This window comes from Peromyscus maniculatus, chromosome 16 (genome assembly GCF_049852395.1).
Source record: "Peromyscus maniculatus bairdii isolate BWxNUB_F1_BW_parent chromosome 16, HU_Pman_BW_mat_3.1, whole genome shotgun sequence".
NCBI lineage: Eukaryota > Metazoa > Chordata > Mammalia > Rodentia > Cricetidae > Peromyscus > Peromyscus maniculatus.
Window position 1 is genome coordinate 35,646,436 of NC_134867.1, and position 21,616 is coordinate 35,668,051.

Here is a 21,616-nt window from a genome sequence, read left to right on the forward strand (position 1 = left end):
GCAGGAGAAGGGCAGGGGGAGTGCAGAGCTGGACTGCGGATCCCTAATTGCATGTTGTTGTCCGCAGGGCCTGGGCCTGGCTCTCTTCCTATTGTTTTTGTGCTGTGCCTGTTGCTTAACAAGGTGGTTACTTCATAAACATAGCCAAACGAGTGCAAGCAATAGCCTTCTTGGATGTTCCTTTTCGCCTTAATCATTCTCCTGGAATTCTGCTTATTAAGTTGTTGACTGGAATAACTGGATACTGTATTCTGGCTTACTATAAATGTTCCTGTATTAGATTAAATGTGACCAGTTTCAGTTTCTGCTTTTTCTCTGTAACCAGAAAAGAGGCTCATTATTCACCACATCCCGGATTCTTCAGCACTGTAGCTCGGATTAGAACAGAGTTCTTTCTTCTCTCGTTCTTGAGCTACAGACGGCAACTCCATGGAGGAACTGCTTACAGATGACTGAATGATTAGGTCAAGCCTAATAAAGTTGATGATATTGAGAGTTCTTAACCTTATGTAAAAAAAAAAAAATCCTTCAAGCTAAACATAAGGGGTTGTTTGTTATTTTTAAAGAAAGCATTTGAAATACCTACATTTTCCCACAAACATTTCTACTGTGCTTTACAGGATGAGGAGTAACTTCTGTCTATAATGAGTGAGTGTGTGTGTGTGTGTGTGTGTGTGTGTGTGTGTGTGTGTGTGTGTGTGTTGTTTCCTTATCAGAATTCTTCCTGGCTGGATGGCTTGCTTGCCTTACAAAACACCACTTTTCCAGTTCCCATTATTATGTGAGCATGTGAAGGATAATTTACTTCATATTATTTAAAGCCTTCTGAATATTATTAGCACGAGAGGAAACCATGGAAATTATGGGTTCCTGGTTCAGTATTTTAACAAATATTTGCCAAGAGCCAACAAAAACAATATTTACTGCATGACTGAAAAACAAAAGGCCATAGTCCTTCCCTCCTTGGAATTTATTGTTCATGGTTTGCACTGTTCACCTCACTGAGCTCTGCAAGTATAAACTTCAGCTGGTGTGGTGCTGAGAAGGTGGGTGTGCAATAGAAGAGCTTTAGGGGAGTGCATCAGTTTGGGGAGACTGGAGATGCTCTTTCTGTGTAATCGTGAGCCAAGGTTAAGTGCGGCTGTTGACCTGATGGCAGGGACCAGTGCAGGGGCCATGAGGCTGTGCAGTTCAGCTCAGTTCAATGAGTGTTTATGGAACACCTACCATACACCAGGCACTTTGCCTGGACTCTGGAAATAAAAAAAACGAAAAAGGCATGGTTTGCCCCTGGGAAATAACTCATTCTAAGGGGTTCATTGTTCTGTAATTGATGAATTTGGAGAAGAGCTCGTTATGCACTTATTTAGTTCTTTATGTACTTATTTTGCTCCTGAGTAATTTGAATCTTGTCCAAGGGTGACTTCAGTAGGCAAATCCTTGTCAAAGGACCCTACAGTCTTTTTTGCCATACATTCAAGGTTTGACAAATCCATAGACATAGTGTATGAGATTCAAGTTCAGCAATGCTACCCCAGGCTTTTCCCCGCATCAAATGTGGTCCCAACAGCATGCCATATGCCCTTTTCAGTCTGCCAACAGCCTGGCTCCAGGAAGGAAGCTTGATTGTCACCAAACAACAGCTGCAATATTGCTTTTTTTTTTTAAGATCCATTAACTAAATTTTGAAGCCGCTCACAAAAGCAAATTATAAGGATGTATTTGTGCTTGATTAATTTTTTTTCATGTTAAGCCTTCCTCAATCCCTGAGTACAATGTATAAGTAGCATTCATATTTGGAGTAATAGGGGTGTAAACCTAGATGACAAGTAAGAACCATAGCAAAAGGACAGTGTCTGGAACACTAGGGAACAAACACTTACCCTAGCCTGACAGGCAGGTCTTCATTCACTCCACCCACCCACAGCACATCCTAGCGTTACTACCTATGAAGGTCAAGGTTCTTTCATAAGTGTTTTTGTTTGTGATCTTGACTTTTCTCTCTTATCCTAGAGGGGCAACCATCAAGATCTCGGTGAGTCAATTCTGAGTGATACACACACAGCTACTCCTTTAGCTCACTATACCAACCCTCAAGGTTCCAGGCCTTCAGAAAGACCATCAATCAGTTTGGCTGGCTCCTTGGCTAACAAATATCCACAAAGGGATGGATCAGGAGGTCAGTGATACCTAGATCATGTCTCAGCCCTGCTATCTCGTTTCATCATTTCATTCCTTTATGTTCTTCTTTTCAACAACTCATACAAATTCTTTGTATCACCACATAGTTGGACTTCCATTTCCATGGACTCTGCAGCCAGATTAAAGAAATAACCACTAGAAAATATGGAAGAGAAAAAACCGTCTACATCCAGGGCGCCATTACTTTTCCCTAGAGAGCTTCCCAACTTTATAGGTTTACTACTAGATCTGCCTAGCCCACCCACTCCTAACATAGTGAACTGTGGTGGAGGATGGCTTCTAAGAAAGTCTCGGCCTATTCAGGGAAGAAGATGACCCCCCCATAGCTGGCCCTGTGGTGGGCAAGAGGAAGAAAAAAAATGGTAGACCAAGACCCACATGACCCAAAACTAGAAGCAGTCTTTTGTTTGTAACTGCTCTGCTTGCTCCAACCTCCATTCTGATAGATGTATTGGTTTTGACTACTTGTCTGGTTAAGAAAAGAAGCCTCTGAATGAGTTGACTGCAAACAACAAACAAGCAAACAAACAGTGCTTGTACCAAACAAGTTCAGACTTGAAAAAAAAAATCATTATTCCCTGTATAGTAGTACAACTATTTGCTACAGCATTGACTTCACGTTGGGTATTGTAAGTAATACAGAGATAATTTAAAGTTTATCTGTGGTAACAGCTTATACAAAGGACTCGAGCATTTGTGGGACCCTGGGGTCAGTGGGAGATCTAGAACCAATTCTCAACTGTACTGAGGAATGATTGTATGTATTGAACTGTAAAGACTTGCTTGAATATAAATCCTAAGCATTTGCTTCCTCCCATATCCTGTTTGTTTTCTAATTTTGGAACAGCAGGGTATGCCTTGTCTTGGGATTTATGTACTAGGGGACAAGTGATATTTTCAGGTTACAAAAGAGAACATTCTTATATTTTGTCATTAATGACTTGTAGGATTTCGTACCCTTTTGTCCATTTATAGTGCAATCAAATAGAATTTACCATGAATTCCCAAGTTTTCTTTCTGAATTTAACATGCAGAAATTAATTCTATAGAGATCTCACAAAACATTAGCAATATAATAGAATATTAGTGGTTTGAACTCATCAGTTAAGAAGTTTTAACCATTCTCCATGGTGCGTGCCTATAACAGTTCCTTTTCTATTGCTATAATAAAACACCATGATGAAGGACACTTACAGAAGAAATGGTTTATTTGGTCTTATGATTCCAGAGTGTTAGAGTCCATGGTGACCGAGGAGAGACTGCAGACATGACTCCTGTGAGAGCAAGCTGAGAGTTCACATCTTGAACTATAAGCAGGAAGCGAAGAGAACTAAGTGGGAATGCATGTGCCTTTAGAAACCCCAGAGCCTACTTTCTCCAGCATGGCCACACCTCCTAAGCATACCCAAGCTGCCCTCTGGGGACCAAGTATTCAGACATCCGAGCCTTTGGAGAACACTCTCACTCAAACAACCACATCACAATCCCTAGACCTATTGGTTTGTGGTCATCACAGTGCAATCTCATTTAGTCCAACTCCAAAAGTCCCCATAGTCTTTCACTCTCAACACTGTTTACAAGTTGGGAGTTCAAATTCTCATCTGAGACACAAGGCCATCTCTTAATTATAGCCATCGATAAAATAAAAAAGCAGATTACGTACTTCCAGCATATAATGGTACCGAATACACATTACCATTCCAAAAGGAAACTGGAAACACTAGACTAAAATGAGCGAAACCCAACAATGAGAACTCGGAATCCTGTTGTTCTCTGTTCAGTGTCTAAGGACTCAGATGGCCCTTCCCTTCTCTGGGGCATACGTGAGCTACAAAGATCGTGCCGAGAGGAAGTTAGGCCAAGTTGTTTGCGCTGAGAGAAGATACAAAGATCAGGAGATGATGTCAGTGCATGAACAGCTCCTAAACAAGGAAATGAGTATAGGGTGACCTTTAAAACGATTGGTTGGTTCCTTCACCCCCTCCTAGGATGCTGAGGTTTTCTGGTATAAAAGAGGCTTACTAACAATAAACGAGTTCTCGCTGGACTTGACTCCCCACTGCATCTGATTGTCTCCAGGTAAGAGGAAGGCTGGGAAACTGGGCCTTTCCTCGGTTCCAGGCCACCTCTTCAGAGAGGTGACCTAAGTTCCTGGTGGGGCAGGACCCCACACCCTTCCAGAGGTGCTGCCTGAAACAGACATCCCTCTCCTGGGCTGGCTCCACTTTCTCTCTACAGCTTCCCTTGTCAGATAGCCCACAGCTCTGGCTTCTCCAAATTCGGGGCTTTCAACACAACCCTGGCTTTGTTTCCACAGCTTTTTTCAGTGGCTTCTCAGGTTCTCTGTGCAGAAACCTGCCACATATCTGGCCTTGGTGGCTCTCTGAAACGTTGGGGGAAGATTCCACAACCCCTTTACTCCTGTCTGCATCTTCTCTAATTGGAAGACACCACCAAATGCTGAGGCTCTCTTGGGATGGACCCTTGTCCCCTCAAGCTGCATTGGCAGCAGTGATTATGATGTGTAGTTGCTTTGTAGGAGAAGAGCACTCCTTAGGTCTCTTCCTTTCACAAGTTGGAAGTTCAGCTGGGTGAGTTCTGGCTCGGAAGGCACCTTTCCCTTTATTCCAGTGCATGCAGATCAGACCTCTCCTTCATCTCTCTAACTCTCTCAGCATGAGAGGGTCCGAGTCCACAGTGGTGGAGTAGAGATCGCAGGCGTGGCTGTGCAGAGAGCCCACGTCATGAGCTACAAGCAGGAAACATAGCAAGCGTGGAATGGAGTGCGGCGTTTGAAACCCCAACGCTCACTTCCAGTGACATGCTTCCATTAGCAAGGCCACATCACTTAAGCATTCCCAAGCAACGTTGCCGATCATGGACCGAGCATTAAAACATCTGAGTCTATGGGGGACATTCTCATTCAAACCACCACACTGCCTGTAGTCTCAGTTGCTTGGGAGCCTGAGTTTGTCTACAGTTTCTAAATGAATATAGTGAGAAACACTATAGACCGTCTGCAGAGCTAATTGCATGTGTTATTTCATTCCCAGATTATCCTGTATTAAGGGATTTATATGAGTACCACTTTATACACTATTTCTGCTTATTTTTCTGGAAATATTATTAATAATATAGTCAGCAATGATCTTCCTAGCCCCAAATGTTCCTGTGTTATTTTGGAACAAGTAGTTAATGACTCATAGGCCATTGGGCATCTAAGCTATGGTTAACGGGTAGTCAGGTTAGGAAACTCTGTTCCCATTCACTCCCTTTCTTAGCTCAGAACACCTCTGTACTCCAATTTCTTTCCTTTTGATTCATCATCTCATGGTCACTTGTTGGTGTTTTCAAACCCAAAGTAGAAGCAGTGGCATCCCACAAGAAGTATTGTTCCTATTTCATTTCCATCTTAGGTAAAAGCAAGAAAAACAGGTCATATCTTGGAAAAACCCATTTTGTTATATTTTCAACTTGAGAGGTTTGGATCAACTTTGGTTGAGTATCTGAAATTTTGGCTCCTTACAGGAAACCTAACTTCAGAATTTTAGCACAATTCCTGCTTAGAAGAAGATGCCAGCCATATTTAGATTTTGCTGACACATAAATACCTTAGCTACCAAGCCATTTTTACTTAGTATTGTGATGTACTAAAAAGTTACATTAGGAAAATTATGTAAACTCTAATAATGGCTGAGCTGTCAATTCATAGTCTCATGAGTTGACTTATTTACTGGATACTTTATCTACTGACTCATTGATTATGAGGCTTTCTTTACTCACTGAATGAATGCTTGATAAAAAGTCACTATTTAAAATAAATCTAAATTAATAAAATGTAAGTTTATTTATGGCTAATTCTTGGTAGGGAATGTCAAGTGCTCCCAAAATGTAAATCTAAACTGTTTTGTGTTCTAATAACCACCCAGCAGGCTGGTAGAGTCTATGAGGTGGAGGAAGTTTATGCCCAGACATTCATATGTATTATATCTTCTATTTTTAAGTGCATCAAGGTGAAAAATCTAATTGGGCATATTAGGATGAGGAACCAGAAAAGATGGCATTTAAATGATTCCAGGCAGGTAGGGTAGCCCTGGACAATTCATTATGATATTATTTTCCTTGGCACTGTTTGTATTTTATTGTTGGATAGATTTATCACAGTAAATTTTTACATTTTTTGATGTATCTTCCCTTCTACTCCCGCCTCCCTGGAGTTTGACAGTGTAGCTAAGGCTGACCTCAAATTTGCAATTCTCCTACTTTAGTTTCCCAATTAAAATGAAAAGCATGCATCACCACGCCCAGCTTTCTTTGCCTGGCTTCTGATCTAACCATCTCATACCTTTCATGCGGCTTATCATGCCCCTCACAATAAATAGCAGTACAAGCCACCTAGAACCCAAGATGGTATTGTTAAATAAACACAGTTCACTTCCCTCCATAAGATACTATCTGCTATAATTTTTTTTTCACCTCTGCTTTTGTGGCAAAAGTAAGTCACCTCAGGGGTGCAGAATATAGAGACAAGGGAAGCAAATTCAGAAGAGGCCCAACCCCTCAGGCTGAAGGCTTGCTGTCAAAGGCATCGACTTCAGTATTTGCTGACGTTCTGAGAGGGTGTGGTGCCTCTTTCATTCTGTGCCCACTTGCTTCCATGTAGCAGGAATGTCCTGGACAGGGTTAGAAATGGCTGCTCCTCTGGGTCTGTATGGGTTTAGACTAAAACCAAAGTGCCAGAATTCTTTAAAATGATCTCTTCATGAGTTTCTAGACCTTTGAGCAGTCTCAAAAGTGGAGAAAGGTTTTAGTCGTTTACCCAGCTCCGTATTATATACCAAATTTTAACAGTTTTGCTCATAGTTGAATGATGAAACAACCTTTTATTTCAGGTCAGTCCCCGCCCCGTGCCCCTTTCCTAAAGCCTTCATCCAAAGTAAGAAAAAAAAAAATGGAGTAAAGGGCAGCTAGTACCTGCTCAAATACTGCTTAAAGCAAACATTCTTCTATTGTGTGGCGTCTGCTACTCACTTTCCTCTTCAGTTCTTGGAATAATATCAGTCACACTTAAAGATCTAACATTTCACATGGTTTAGCTGAATAATACTGGATGAGTGAGAAAGTCCTAGCAGGGAATTTATAAAGAAAATGTTGACAGAGCCTGGATTCTCACAGTGCTGGTGGGTACCACGATTAGAATAATGGTTTCCTTGATCTCTTCCAGAAAGTGCTCCAAACAGTGGAATTTGTAGTTTTTCCTTTGGTCCCAAGATCAAAAAAACACGAACAATTTTACATTTCTAAGGTTGGAGAGTATCTGTTTCCACAATTCCAGTGGGGAAGCAACCCACCCTTTCTCAGTTTTATTAAAAACCACCGTCTTGGCTCCAGGCTGTGCCGTGACAGACGCTTTCATTATGGCTCATACCTTCAGTTATGAAGTAGGAGACCGTTGGTTGCTCCTGCCTTCTCTTCCTAAAAAGTTTTTTTTTGACTTTTATTTCCTTGATCATTTTATTAATTTAATACAATGTATATTAACATGTCAAAATTTTATTTATTTTTATAGTATGGATATTTTACCTGCATGTATGTCTGTGTACCATGTGTCTGCAGTACCCATGGAAGCCAGGATAGGATCCTCTGGTAGTTGTGAGCTGCCATACGCGCACTCTGGAAGAGGTGTCAATTCTCTTAACTACTGAGCCATCTCTGAAACTACTGAATAAAAAATATTTAGATCATGCCCACCACTGGCTCTCTCTCTTAACTCCTCTCAGCCAGCTCCGTGTCTCTTCACCCTCTTGCACCTTTTTCTAAGATGTATTGAATCCAACTAGTGGTGCCTGTGTGCACACAGGTGTAGGGCGCCATCCGCCAGAGCATGGACAGCCTACCATGGGCCACACTGCTGAAGAAAACTGTTGATTTGGTGTGTCCCAGAAGACCCTCTCTCTAAACAATACAGGCTATTGCTATTGTCCTTGGTTACTCACTAAGACTTGATGGTAACACTCTATTGCTGAAGACAACATACGTGTCCTGTTTGGCCACAGGACATGGAAAAGTCAAGTTGGTGCTGATTAGGAAGCTTCTTCCCTGCTGTGGTTTTGTAGTGCTGGAAGATGCTTTCCAGGCTATGGGTGGAGAAACACCATGAACAGTTTTACTCGGCTGTGATCTCTTCAAGCTATGAAAATGACTATCCTAAAGATACGCCCATTGGTACAACAGCAGCATGAATGCCCCCTCTTCTTTGAAAAGATTCTTATTAAGCTGTTTTCAGTGACTACAGGCAGTACATGAAAAACTGAAGGTAGGATAATGCAATATTTAAACCAAACTGAGTTCAATTCCTCGCTCTGACACTTGATAGCTGGGTAACTTGGGCAAGTGCCTTGGCCTCATGCCTGTGTCCTCACACTTGTACATATGGATATTGATAATGCCTCCTTGAAAGGCTTTTGTAAACTGAGGTGCTGGACCATGGTAAGCTCCCAATAATGGATCTTATCATTGTGTATATTGATGATTTTTAATAGATAATTTGGAAATACTTGCAATTGTTTCCTAAGATAATTTCATTGTGTTCCAAGCATGTGTGATGTTTATTTTTAAAATAAAAGTAACTAGCTGGATGTGATGATGTGCACTTATAATCTCAGGAGTTCAAGGTCAGGTCAGCTGCACACTGAGTTCAAGGCCAGCCTGGGTGACATGTGACCCTGTCTCAAAACCTCAAAATAAACAAATCATATAAAAAAATCAAAGATGAGGCATTCATTGGATGCTTTTTTTCACTTAATTATGTACTCATGTGTGTGTGTGTGTGTGTGTGTGTGTGTGTGTGTGTGATATGTATTTGTATATGTAGGTGCACACTCCCGTGTGTTCATGTGCACAGGCCAGAGGAGTATGTCAGGTGTCCATTCTATCGTTTTCTGGGTCTCTTACAAAACTAGACTGGCTGACGCTCAAGCCATAGCAATCCTCCTGTCTCTACCCCTAGAGTTCTTGGTTATTACTTGTGTTACATGGGTATCAGTGATCTGAACTCTGGTCCCCATGGATACTCAGCAAGTGTTTTTACCTAGTGAGCCATTTTCCAGTCCCTGGACAATTCTTTATGGAGTTCTCAGTATGTGAAAGTTGTCATCCTTTTCCCTCAAGGAGCTTATGACCAGGTACAATAGTTACGCTTTGAAAATCATCTTGATAGCTGAAGAAAAAAAAAAAGAGGTGATTTAAAGGTTCAGTAACTATTTACATTTGTGTTTTATGACCTGATTTCAGGATGCAGACAACAATCATTTCTATTTATGTAGACTCTGGAGAATGATTTAAATTACCAAAGCCTTAATAGAGATAGCATCCTGTGTTGATACATTACTTTTTTATTGTTTTAGAAAGTTATTTTCTCAAAAAAAAAAAAAAAAAAAAAAAAAGAAAGTTATTTTCTCACAAATAATGTCTATCTTTTTTTGCCATGTCTGACAAAGCACAGCTTAGAGAGAATTCCAGTCTGCAATTTAATTATGCTTGCATTAAGAGAGCCTTTTAACTTCTCTGCAGAAAAGACTTTTTGTTTTTGTTTTGCCCATTATTACAGTAAAACTCAGGGTCTGGTGCCTGCATTCTTTTTTAACCAATGAAATGCATCTTAAGCCCCCCAAACAATATTTTTACATAGAAAAGAGCAATATCTTTTAAGTTTTAAATCTAAGACCACAAGAGTTATCTTGTTAACATGGTCTTAGCTTTACCACTCAGAATCTTCCCTCTTTCCTTCCCTTCCCTTCCCTCCCTCCCTCCCTCCCTCCCTCCCTCCCTCCCTCCTTCCTTCCTTCCTTCCTTCCTTCCCTCCCAGCCCTTCACTCCATTTTTTTGTGAAGAGAGAGCCTTCACCTGAGACCAGTGTTGTATTTCTAGTTTCTAGAGTGATGAAAAATGAATGTCTGTTGAGTTAGGCATGGTGGCCCACATCTCTAATCTCAGTACTTAGGAGGCTAAGGTGAGTTCAATATGAGTCTGGGCTACACATCAAGACGGTCTCAAAAAGAAGGAAGGAAGGAAGGAAGGAAGGAAGGAAGGAAGGAAGGAAGGAAGGAAGGGAGAGAGGAAGGAAGGAAGAAGAGGGGCAAGTAAAGGAAAGGAGGCCCATTGTTTAAGGAATGCAGACACCAGTATTCCTACCATAAATTGACTAAGACAAGAGTTATTATTGAGTATACCATCTCCTACTAGAAAATCATCAGACAGAGTGGCTAGGGTATGAGGAGAGGGTGCTGTTTAGAGAAGGTATAAGGATGAGAATGAGGCCGGAGGCATGAAAAGCCAGAGTTCATGTACTGAGGGAGGAAAAGTAAGGATAGTGGGGCCCAGAGGCAGGAAAGAGCCAGCAATGAGAGACAAAGGCTGAGAGGCAGGGGTCTGTTCATGTGGAGTCTCTTTAGCCTTTGAAAGGGAGCAAAGGAAGGCCATGAACTGGTGCAGGTGGTAGTTAGGTTTAGCATGGCACAGGTTCCCCAGACTGTCACCAGAGAAGGACTGGAGAGAGGCAAGGAGACTGGTAGGGAACCAATTCTCTGGTCTAGAAGACAAATGATGCTTATTTGGGTGAGAAGGGTTTCTGAGGACGTGGAGACAGCTGCAGTCACATCATTGAGCTGGACCTGACAGGCTTGCTGAGAGATTTCATCGAGGGAGTAAATGGGGAGACCAGGCTCCAATTGCTCCAAACATGTTTGACTCTGTGTTGCTTGTAAAGATCTTACCCCAGTGTCTCCAGTACTTCCCAGCTCTTCTTTAACCATCCAAATAAGTGATGTCTACTGGATGTTTATGCTTTTTCCATCCAAGGGAAACTCCTGGTTCTCTCAGTTTGTGAAAACATATATGCATGGGTGGTGCTAACACACGCTTTTAATCCCAGCTCTCAGGAGGGAGTGTCAGGCAGATCTCTGAGTTCCAGGCCAGCATGGTCTACAGAGCAAGTTCCAGGATGACCAGGTTACATAGAGAAACCCTGTCTCTATAAAAAAAAATTAAAAAGAGGAAAGAAAAGAAAAAAGAAAAAGAAAGAAAACATATACGAAAAGAGGGGGTATAATAATAAAATACTTCTGCATTTAGAATGATGATGAGAAGGAATGCTAAACCCGTCTCTTTGGGCTTTTCTTATCACTTGTATGAATGTCTGCACTCTTATGGCTTGAAGGACAGCAAAGGATTTTTTGCTTTATTGAAATAAGTATCATTCCAGTGATTCTCTCAGCCTAACATGCACAGAGACCAGGCAGGCTCTCATATCAATGGAGAGTCTTAATGTGTAAGTCTGAAGGGTCAGAACTTTGCCCTCGCTCAGCAGCTGGCTGGTGTGCTGACCCTATGAATGAACTTGAGGTGTCTTCTCTGGTAAGCATTATTGCTTTCATTTTTCATTGTTATCATCACCCAATCAGAGAAACGGATGCATTAGAATGCCTAAGTTCATTGCCAGCAGGTAGAAGAGACCAATGAAGAAATATCTTCCTTCAGAAATGCTAGAAAATGTGCATCTTACTTTCTTTCCTTGGTCTGTAGATAGCTGGAGCATCGATTGTTATACCATGTGCCCTTTTCCTTCATGGCTAACAATTCTATTACAAATTTCAGGATACTTTATATAAAACTGATGTAAAATTCACTTCACCAAAATGCTTTATATATGTTACTATTAGTACTTAGTATATAATTTTTGACACAAATATGATATTTGAAGCATTGCTAGTTTAAGAATATGCTAATTCTATGGGGTTGGAGAGGTGGCTCAGCAGATGAGGGTATACACTGTTCTTCAGAGGACCTAAATTCACTACCCAACAACTGTATCTCCAGTTACTACAGACTCAATGCTTCTGACCTCTGTGGGCACAAAGACTCACATATGTGCACACACACATGGTTAAAAATAAATCCTAAGACAATGAATCTGCTAATTTGGGAGGATCCCTGTTATGTAACTACTTAACTATTATTCTAGTTAGGACTTCAAATATGTTTTCAGCCAAGTAAGTATACCTCAGCGAGAAACAAGCCAAGAAAGACATCCTTCCTGCTACAAAGCGGTTATTTTGTTACTTGTCAAAGCTCTTCTCCTTTCTAGCTTTCTTATATTTTGATATATGTGTATGCATATGTATACATGTATATGTATACATGTGTATGGGATTATATGTGGTTTTAATTTCATTCTGTTGCTGTGACAAATACCATGACAAAGGTCAATTGAGGGGAGGAAGGGGTTCATTTCAGCTTATAGGTCACAGCCCATCGTTGAGGAAAGTCAGCGCAGGGACCCAGTCTGGACCTTGAAGGTACTTTCATGCTACTCCACATATCAATAGAACTCAAATCAAAGAACTCACATCACAGTCAAGGAGGTACAGCAGGAACCATGAGGATGCTGCTTGCTGGCTGGCTCACTGGTAGACCGCTGCTTGGCTGGATTTCTCATATAGTCAAAAATCCTTGCCCAAGTGGGCTGGGCTGTTCAACATCAACTAACAAGTCAAGACAATCCCTCACCGGCATGCCCCTATGTCTATCTGATCTGAGCAATCAGCTCCTCACCGAGACTCCCTGCTCAGATGTCTCTGGGTTCTGTCTAGATGACAAAGCTGACTAGGACAAGTATCTTTGGATATATGATATGTTAGAGAATTTACTCCAAGGTCTATATATGTGTGTGTGTGTGTGTGTGTGTGTGTGTGTGTGTGTGTGTGTGTAATATGCATGAATGTAAATGTGTGTACAGATATGTTTATATTTGTATGTCTATATGCATGTTAAGCACCTTCCATCAGTTCAAACATTGATATTAGTGATTCACATCCAATATTCCTATTTTTTTCAGAGTTTTTAAAAAAGGTTTTTTAATCTTTATTTTTATTCTATGTGAGTAGGTGATTTGCCCACATGTGTGTCTGTACACCATGTGTGTATTGGATCCCCTGTGAATAGTGTTACAGATAGCTATGAACTGCCATGTGGATGCACAGACGCCATTCCTAAGTACAGTAGATTCATTTGCAATGTGTTGTGTTAGATTTTTAAGCAATCAGGGATTTTTATGTAACTCCATACAAATACACATTTTTCTCCCTTTAAAGAAGAACTTTGGGTTTGAGCGGAAGAGATGAGTAAGTTTTCAGTCACCGACGTCTTAAATCAGTGTTGGATTTGGCACCTTGATCTCGAGTGGGCTGCGGGGCCAGGTCGGCTTTAGAGCTAAGAAGACCTGAGCTCAGCCATTGTGGGGGCTGATGGTGACTCAGACTCATTTGGTGACAGGGTCCATATCTGAACACTGACTCACAGGACCCTCCCTTCTGTTCCCCATGACAGTAGCCCTGAAACCTTAGAAGCATTCTCTCTCATGATTTGTTTTGCATAAAAAGTCATTCTAGTATTTATCTAGCCTCCACTAAATAATGACTGTTTTATAATTCAGACTGAATGAAGCCCTGGCCTCATCAAATTTAGACTCAGTATGACCTAAAAGAAATATGCAAGTTACTTAACAGAGAAGTTATTATAATGTACTTAAGAAAGAACAAAGGTTATGTTACAATCATGAAAGTTCCATCAGCTGTTACTACTTGTCATGGGTCAATGTCACCATAAACACACCATAAGAACAGAGTCAAGCTCTGTCCTTGCCATATTTTCTTATATTTGATATGTTGAGGTTCTGATTTTTGGCTGCCAATTCAGAGCTCATAGCAAAATCTTGTCTTTACATTTTAGTATAGAGAGAAACTCCAAGTTATTTTCCCATTACATTAAACAAAAGAAAAAAGTAGAAATATGTGAATATTTCTATTTTGCACAGATCAGGGATCGGCCTGACACTGCCTTCAAGTGACTTCCTTCTGGCTACTTCAGGATGAATAGCCAAATGAATGACATCACCTGTAGGTGAGTATTGTGACCTCCACTGAGCCCTCACCTACATATTCCTGCACTTTAACTGCTTTGGTAGTGCCTGGAGGAGAACCTCCTGAGGGTTGAGGCAATTGGAAACAGGATGTAGAATAGGGGGTCACAAAGGTTCTATCACTTTGGATGGTTTATCACTCTGAGCAAGCCCTTTGTTCTTACTAATACTAAACTCAGGATAGTTTGGAGTAGGAAGAAAAAACTACAAAGAAGTTGGAGGCTGTGTTCCATGTACTGGCAGGGCTTTGGGCCGCCATGTGCTGGGACTCTGCCCTCTCATGGCTCTGGATATCCTTAGTTGTTCAATTAGGGTTAAATTGTGTTGGACAGAAGATAGTCCATTAGTCAGTGGGAGATACAGTAGTTTATGTTTAAAAATATGCAAGGAAAGTATAATCCTCCCCCACCAAGACATGCTAAAGTTCTAGGTTCCAGAGCTTGCTAATATGACCTTATTTGGAGATCATGAGTCTTGGTGATGTAATCAAGTTCAGGTGAAATCATACTGGCTTAGTGTGGACCATGACCTAAACGACTGACATCCTTGTGATGGAGAAGGCTCTGTGAAACCGGAGATTGGTATGATTTATCTACAAACCAAGCAATGTCAAGCCTTTTTAGAAATCCTCAAATGCTAGAAGAGACAAGGCAAGCCTTCTCCTCACCTCTGAGCCTTCAGAGAGAGAGAGAGAGAGAGAGAGAGAGAGAGAGAGAGAGAGAGAGAGAGAGAAGACCTTGTTAGTTTGACTTGAATCTGCAGTTCTGTGTATACTTCTGAAGTTCATCCCCACCCAGTTTGTAAAGGCCCTTCTGGGGAACCACGACATCAACCAGGAAAAGGGAAAGGAAATATCATGACATATTCTATGACATATATAGAAAACCTTTCTCCTCCCTAGTGCTCTCTCGGTCTCAGCCGGAGCTCTCTTCCAGGCTCTAGGCTGGGGTACCATTTCATTCTTTCCGTATCAACCATCCAAATCATGCATTGCTGATTAAACACAGGCAGGCATCCCCAACCTGACTCAGGAATGCACTTGAGTCTCACAAGGTAGAGAGTCATTTCCAGGTAGTATAGCACCCAGCCATCAACCGCTGCAGTGTAGATAGTGGCTGACATCAGCAGAGGCTGATGTACACTCTACCTCCTTTTGCTACCCAATGGATCCCCATATCATCTCCTAACAGTGTTGCTTAGTATTCAGAAAGACTCACAATTCCATATCCAATGTAAGGGTAAAGTTATTGGCTGCCTAGAAAGAAGGTATTTTTGGAGTAGTCTTATATGTAAGTATACACACAACTTGTGTATTTGACACTCTTGCTCACATACCTTTACTGGCTTTCCCTGGAGAGTAAAGTATAATGCAAGGGTTTAGTATCTCAAAACTGGTTACTCTCCTGCCTGACAACCCTCCATCTGTGTTCTGAACTCTTTACTGAGTTTCTTCCCATCACAGGAAACCCAGTTCAAGTACCCACTCCCACAAGAAGGCAGTGTAATTTCCACTTGATCCTATCTTTAAAAAAATGGATGTGCCCGAGAAACAACATTCAAGTTGTCCTATGCCCCCCCCAACACAGTCACATTGCACAACATGGTGTACCTGTTCACACATGATCATGCACACATATACATGTATACACATAGAGACAAGAAAATTATGACTGAATTGACTCAGTAGGAAGCTTACTCCAAATAAAATCTCTTGTAAGATGGTCTAGACCAGTGGTTCTCAACCTTCCTAATGTTGTGACCCTTTAATATAGTTCCTCATGCTATGGTGACCCCCCCCAACCATAAAATCATTGCTACTTCATAACTGTAATTTTGCTACTGTTATGAATTTTGTAAATTTGCTACCATAATGTAAATATCTGTGTTTTCCAATGGTCTTCAGAGACCTCTGTGGAAGGGTTGTCCCACCCTCAAAGGGGTCGCAAGCCACAGGTTGAGAACCACTGGTCTAGACTAAAGAGAACATTAATGAATGATGAAGGAAAAATGAGAAAGTTCTGGGTCCTAATCTGAAAATCTTTCCCATTGTGTGTCTGTGCATATGGCACATGAATACATTTGTAATACATAAATAGAAGCCTGAGGAACCCATCCAAATGCAGAATATGAGCTGCTAGAGGTCTATTCCACCATTTTCTGTGTGAGCATATGGACAAAACACCTAGAGCTCTAAGGTGTCACCAAGACAGCCTTCTGCAGTACCTGAATTCCCATGTTAAGTTACAGCACAAAGAACTAAGCCTGTCTGGTGTGCAAAAACTACTTTTCCTTTCACAACCCAGGATGGCATGCTCAGCTGCTGGTGAATAAGCCAAGCTTGACACAGCTTCACAAGAGGCCCCCCCCTAAATCTGAGCACCATGGAGACTTGGCAATCAATTCGCACAACTTTGAGAAGCAGCTCCAATCTGATTTGTCTTTTGTTATTCTCTTTCTTACCTTGTATTTCTTTCCTTAAGAAACTCGAGTCTGATCTCTTCGTAGGATTCGGCCCACTGAATTGAACTTGATGGTTTCAGTTTTATTGTTGTTGTTTTTCTTCTTTTAGATTAAAAAAAAAAAAAGAATACAGGAGTCCAGGCCCCTGCAACTAGAAAAGCATTAAGCTTTCTTCTTCTAATGAGACACTTAAAGACATACTATGGTAAGTCCATGCTTTGCGTTCCCTAGAAATTGTTGAGGGGTGGTTCCCCTAAGCCCTTCTAACCTTTTCCTTTAAATAGCTTGGTGACTTCTCATGGCCCATGAGTAAATGACACCAGCTAAAACCTGAAAATTGACCTGCTTGAATATTAGTTTCCATTTCGTTTGTGGGGCTTTTCCACTGTAAGAATTATTTTTATTTTTCCTGCCGTCATTCTCCATCCTTGTCCTTTGTGCCTTAGAAGGGCCCTCTTTCCTCAGCTGAGGGGCATTGATACCAACCTCTTCACTCTCAAGAGGGAGATGTAAATTGGAGAAAAAACACTTGACCTTGAGACCATTCTGTCAGAATGTACTGATCCTTATTTCCTTTCACACACTCTTAAGCTTCTTGTGAATTCCTACTAGAGTAGGTACATTTATTTTGTGTGTGTGTGTGTGTGTGTGTGTGTGTGTGTGTGTATGTGTGTGTGTGTGGTGTATATGTGTTTGTGTTTGTGTGGTGTGTGTGTGTGTAGGATAAGTGTGGTGTGTGTGATGTGTGTGTTTGTGTATGGTGTGTGTGTATGTGTGTGTGCAAGTGCACACATGCTGAGCTCAGAGAACACCTCTCATGAGTTGGTCTGTCCCTCTACCTTGTGGGATCTGGAGATTGAATATAAGTGGTGAAGCCTGGGCAGAAAAGGTTCTATTCAGTATATAATCTTGTCAGCCCAGCATTTTAGGTTTAAAATCCAGGATGAGAAACAGAAGGGAGACATGATCAGCAATTAGAACATTCCTTCAAGTTCTAGAAATTAGGGCAGGGTCCATGGCAGCAGGTGAGCTGACTCCCAACAAAGGAACGAGTGACTTCTGTTCAAAGTTTGCTCTAGAAGTTCAGGAGCCTCCGCTGAACTTTGTGCCTGACTATCTTAACACTTCTTATTTTGTATTTGAGAGTCTGGCCAGGATTGGAAACAGAGGTGTGAAGAATTACAAGAGCTGATGTTTTTGCAGAACTTCGAGCCAGGAGTAAGTAAGCAAGAAATTCTAAAATGTCTTGAGAAACTTTGTCCTCAAAAACAGTCTAGCTTGTTTTTTTTTTTTTTTTAAGTGTAAGTGTTAGACAGGTGAATAGTCATACAGAAATGGAGACTTATGTGGACAGAAAGAGGGGTCTGTAGTCATGCCAACATGTTCATCTTCCTGGGGGCTTTAGTATCCCTTCATATCTTCTCTCTTCTGATGGTCACAACCACTATATCAAAAAGGAAAGTTTGGTAGGGTTGCTTTGACTTTACAAATGAGCAAATTGAAGCCCAGTGTTCAACAATGAGGTTTATTTTCGTATTTTTACCTAATAGGCACTCATACATGCTTTCAAATATCTTGATCTAGTTACAAATGATGATTATTCTGAAATACTATAGTTTGATCTTAATTCCACAAACCATTCAGGCTTGCAAATGCAAGTCCTTCCTTTAGAGACAACAAAAGTGCATTACATTTCTAGCTATGCATGCTGTCATGTCCACTCCATGTACTTTCTTAGAAATATTCAGAAATTGACCTACTCTTTTCAGCTTTTATTATTAATGATGATTTGATGTTAATTGGAAAGGATAGAAAGAACCAGATACTTCTGGTTCCTAAAAAATTGATGATTTTATCATTAAAATGAAGGGAAATTTGGATCTCAACATTTCTAGAATCTTCAGAATGGCTATAGTTACGGCAATAAAAAGCTTAGCTAGTTGGAACTTGTTAGTTGATATCTGGTTTGTAAGAGCTCTAACACTTTAAATATATTGAAATTTCAGAGACATCATTAAGAATTTCTAAGTGGTAATGTTGTGTTTGAAAAAGTCTGATGATCCTTTCTGAATATTTGAATATCACCCCTGTATATGTATGTCATTAACTTCTACTTACTGAATGTATATTTGGGGCATAAGGATGTAGCTCAGTGTTAGGATATTTGCTTAGTATGTTTGGGTTTTGTTTCCAGTAGCACAGATTAAGACAAAATGCAACATTTCTACCCAAAACCCACTTGAAGAAGCAGAATGTAATTGATAAGAATATACCTTGAAACATCTGGATGATTGTCGTTATACACGTTGAAATGGATCTCCACATAGAATGTGTGATATAAAATTAGAGAGAACTTATTTCAGAACTGTGTAACTCATGTTCCAGCTTCATGTTAAAGTTGTATTCTTTATTGACATTCAATGCCTGATACAAATTGTTAAATTCAATACTTAAATCCTTTTAAAGTGGAGCACATTACACAGAGCATTCTTTTTCCATGGTATCTATGCAAACATTTCAGTGAGATGGAATTTGTCCCTTCTTCTTGATACATATCACATCATCTCCAATCCTTGGACTGGAACTTAGAACCTCAGTTCTGCTGGATCTCTAGCTTATAGGTACTAGACTGTGGGATTTCTCAGCTTTGGTGATCACATGAACCAAACACACACACACACACACACACACACACACACACACACACACACACATCATGACACACACACCACACAGTTTCTATGAAGACATTCATTAATATATTTCAGTTTAAGGTAAAGAAGCAGACACTGATGGAAATAGCTGTTGGAAGCTGTGTTAGATTACCAGCAAAGATAAGACAGGCCCTCAGTTCTTGTCAAAAGATGGTTTAGCAGATATTGTATGGGGCTTCCAGCATAACAGACCGTTTGACTAGATTATCTTGGAGACTATTAGAATCCACTTCTAAATGAAATATCAGCTTCAAGAAAGAGTCCCAGCCGGGCGGTGGTGACGCATGCCTTTAGTCCCAGCACTTGGGAGGCCGAGCCAGGCGGATCTCTGTGAGTTTGAGGCCAGCCTGGGCTACTAAGTGAGTTCCAGGAAAGGTGCAAAGGTACACAGAGAAAACCTGTCTCGAGAAAAAAAAAAAAGAGTCCCAGCATATCATATCTGGAGGGAACTTCAAAAACTGTTTCTTATGCTTCACTTGTGAGAGGAAGAAAGTAAGCCCCTGGAGAACGCAAATAGCCCACAGAAGATCAAAAGGTATTTTTTTCCCTGAAATGTGATTGACAGGAGACTGCCATTTTGGTTTTACTTAGAACATACTAAATCTGCCTATGCTGTATGGGAAACTAGGCACGTACCTTTTTGATGTTCTAGTTTTATTATTTCGTGTTTATTAACATTTATGACTCACAAAGGTTTTCTACTGTATACATCCAATTGACTCAAATATAAGTTTATACTGCTTTCTCTCTAATTCATGTACAGTTATGGGAGAGTAATCTCATGGACCTTGTGCTTTGAGTAACTTGTAATAACTTGAAATGGGCAGTTCAGCCTTGGCTTGAAAGATAGGAAATACTAAGAGTTCAATAGGGCTGGAGATATGGCGCAACCGTGAAGACTGCTGCTCTCTTCCAGTGAGTCGGGGTTTGGCTCCTTGCCACCACACTGAGTGGCTCACAGCAGCCTCTAACTCTTGTTCCAGGGGATCCAGTGTTCTCTCCTGGCCTCCTGGGCACCCTCCACACGCACATAGCAGTTTTTACATTTTTATTATTATTATTGTTGTTGTTGTTGTTATTAATGTGCTCTGTGTGTGTATGAGAGAGAGAGACACAGACACAGACACACAGACACACACACACACACACACACACACACACACAGAGAGAGAGAGAGAGAGAGAGAGAGAGAGAGAGAGAGAGAGAGAGAGAGAGAGAGAGAGAGAGAAAGGAGGACAGCTTACAAGATTAGGTTTTTTCCTTCCACTATATGGGTGCTGGCATGGAACGGGGTCATCGGGTTTGGTGATAACCACCTTTACCGGCTGAGCCATCTAACTGGTCTTAATTCGATGGAATCTTTATGAAGATCTTTTATTGAGTCCTTTAAGCTATTCTTGAAAAGTATTTTCCAAAGGTGTTTATAATGGCATATAATAGAAAAATTGCATTAATTTTTATTTTCTGGTTAATTTAAAACTACAGATGATACTTAAAAACCTACTTGGACATGGTGGTATCTGTACCTGTTGTTCCATTCACTCAGGGAGTTGAGGTGGGAGTATCTCTTAAATCTATGAGTTCTAGAGCAGTCTGGTCAGCAGCAAGACTTTATCTCACCAATTACTTCAAAAGGATTTCCTCTTCAACCCTTGCATAGGATGAGTAGGAAGCTTTGAGATAATAAAACAGCTACCTTTTAGGAATGCTCACCATGTGTCCAATGCTGAGTCCTCTACACCTACCAGCCAGCTCAGTTCTTATAGCAGTTCCATGAAATATGACTTTGTCCTTCCATTTCACTGCTGAGGAGACTAAAGACCCAAAGGTGTATTGTGGCGTGTACACAGCCACAGCCTACCCACTGTAGCGTAGGATGCAGTCTGCAGTTTCTGATGCCATGGTGGCTATAAAGGAGTAAAGGGTTTGACTTGAGCTCAGTCTTCTGAGAACACCTGGGCCACATTCTTTCACAGGCCATAGCCCAGTCTAGACCATAGCCAGGCCCCAGTCCAGGGCTATTCCTGACAGTTGGACTTCTTTCTATATCTCAGACCTATAAGCTCAACCTTGGTCCAAGAAACTCCCAGGTTGGAGCATAATTTAACAACCGTTGACAAAGGCAATACATGCCTAGAAACGTTCTGGAATGTTTAGAACTACAGAACCAGGCAATACTTGCATGAGCGATCGTAGGAAACTTCTATAGCTCAAAACCAGGGGGAAATCTGACTAGATCATCTCATCTCATCTTCTTCACTAG

The 21,616-nt window shown here is 41.0% G+C and overlaps 1 long non-coding RNA gene across 1 annotated transcript in view; it reads left to right on the forward strand.

Moving 5' to 3' along the window:
- The first annotated feature begins 498 nt into the window (after positions 1-498).
- The window catches only part of LOC143268880 (uncharacterized), a 76,743-nt gene continuing 55,625 nt past the window's right edge, over positions 499-21,616 (forward strand). Inside the window, exons 1-4 of the long non-coding RNA XR_013045027.1 lie at positions 499-2,179; positions 14,075-14,160; positions 16,749-16,844; positions 17,784-17,857. This is a non-coding gene — a long non-coding RNA (uncharacterized LOC143268880). The remainder of the gene's footprint in view (positions 2,180-14,074; positions 14,161-16,748; positions 16,845-17,783; positions 17,858-21,616) is intronic.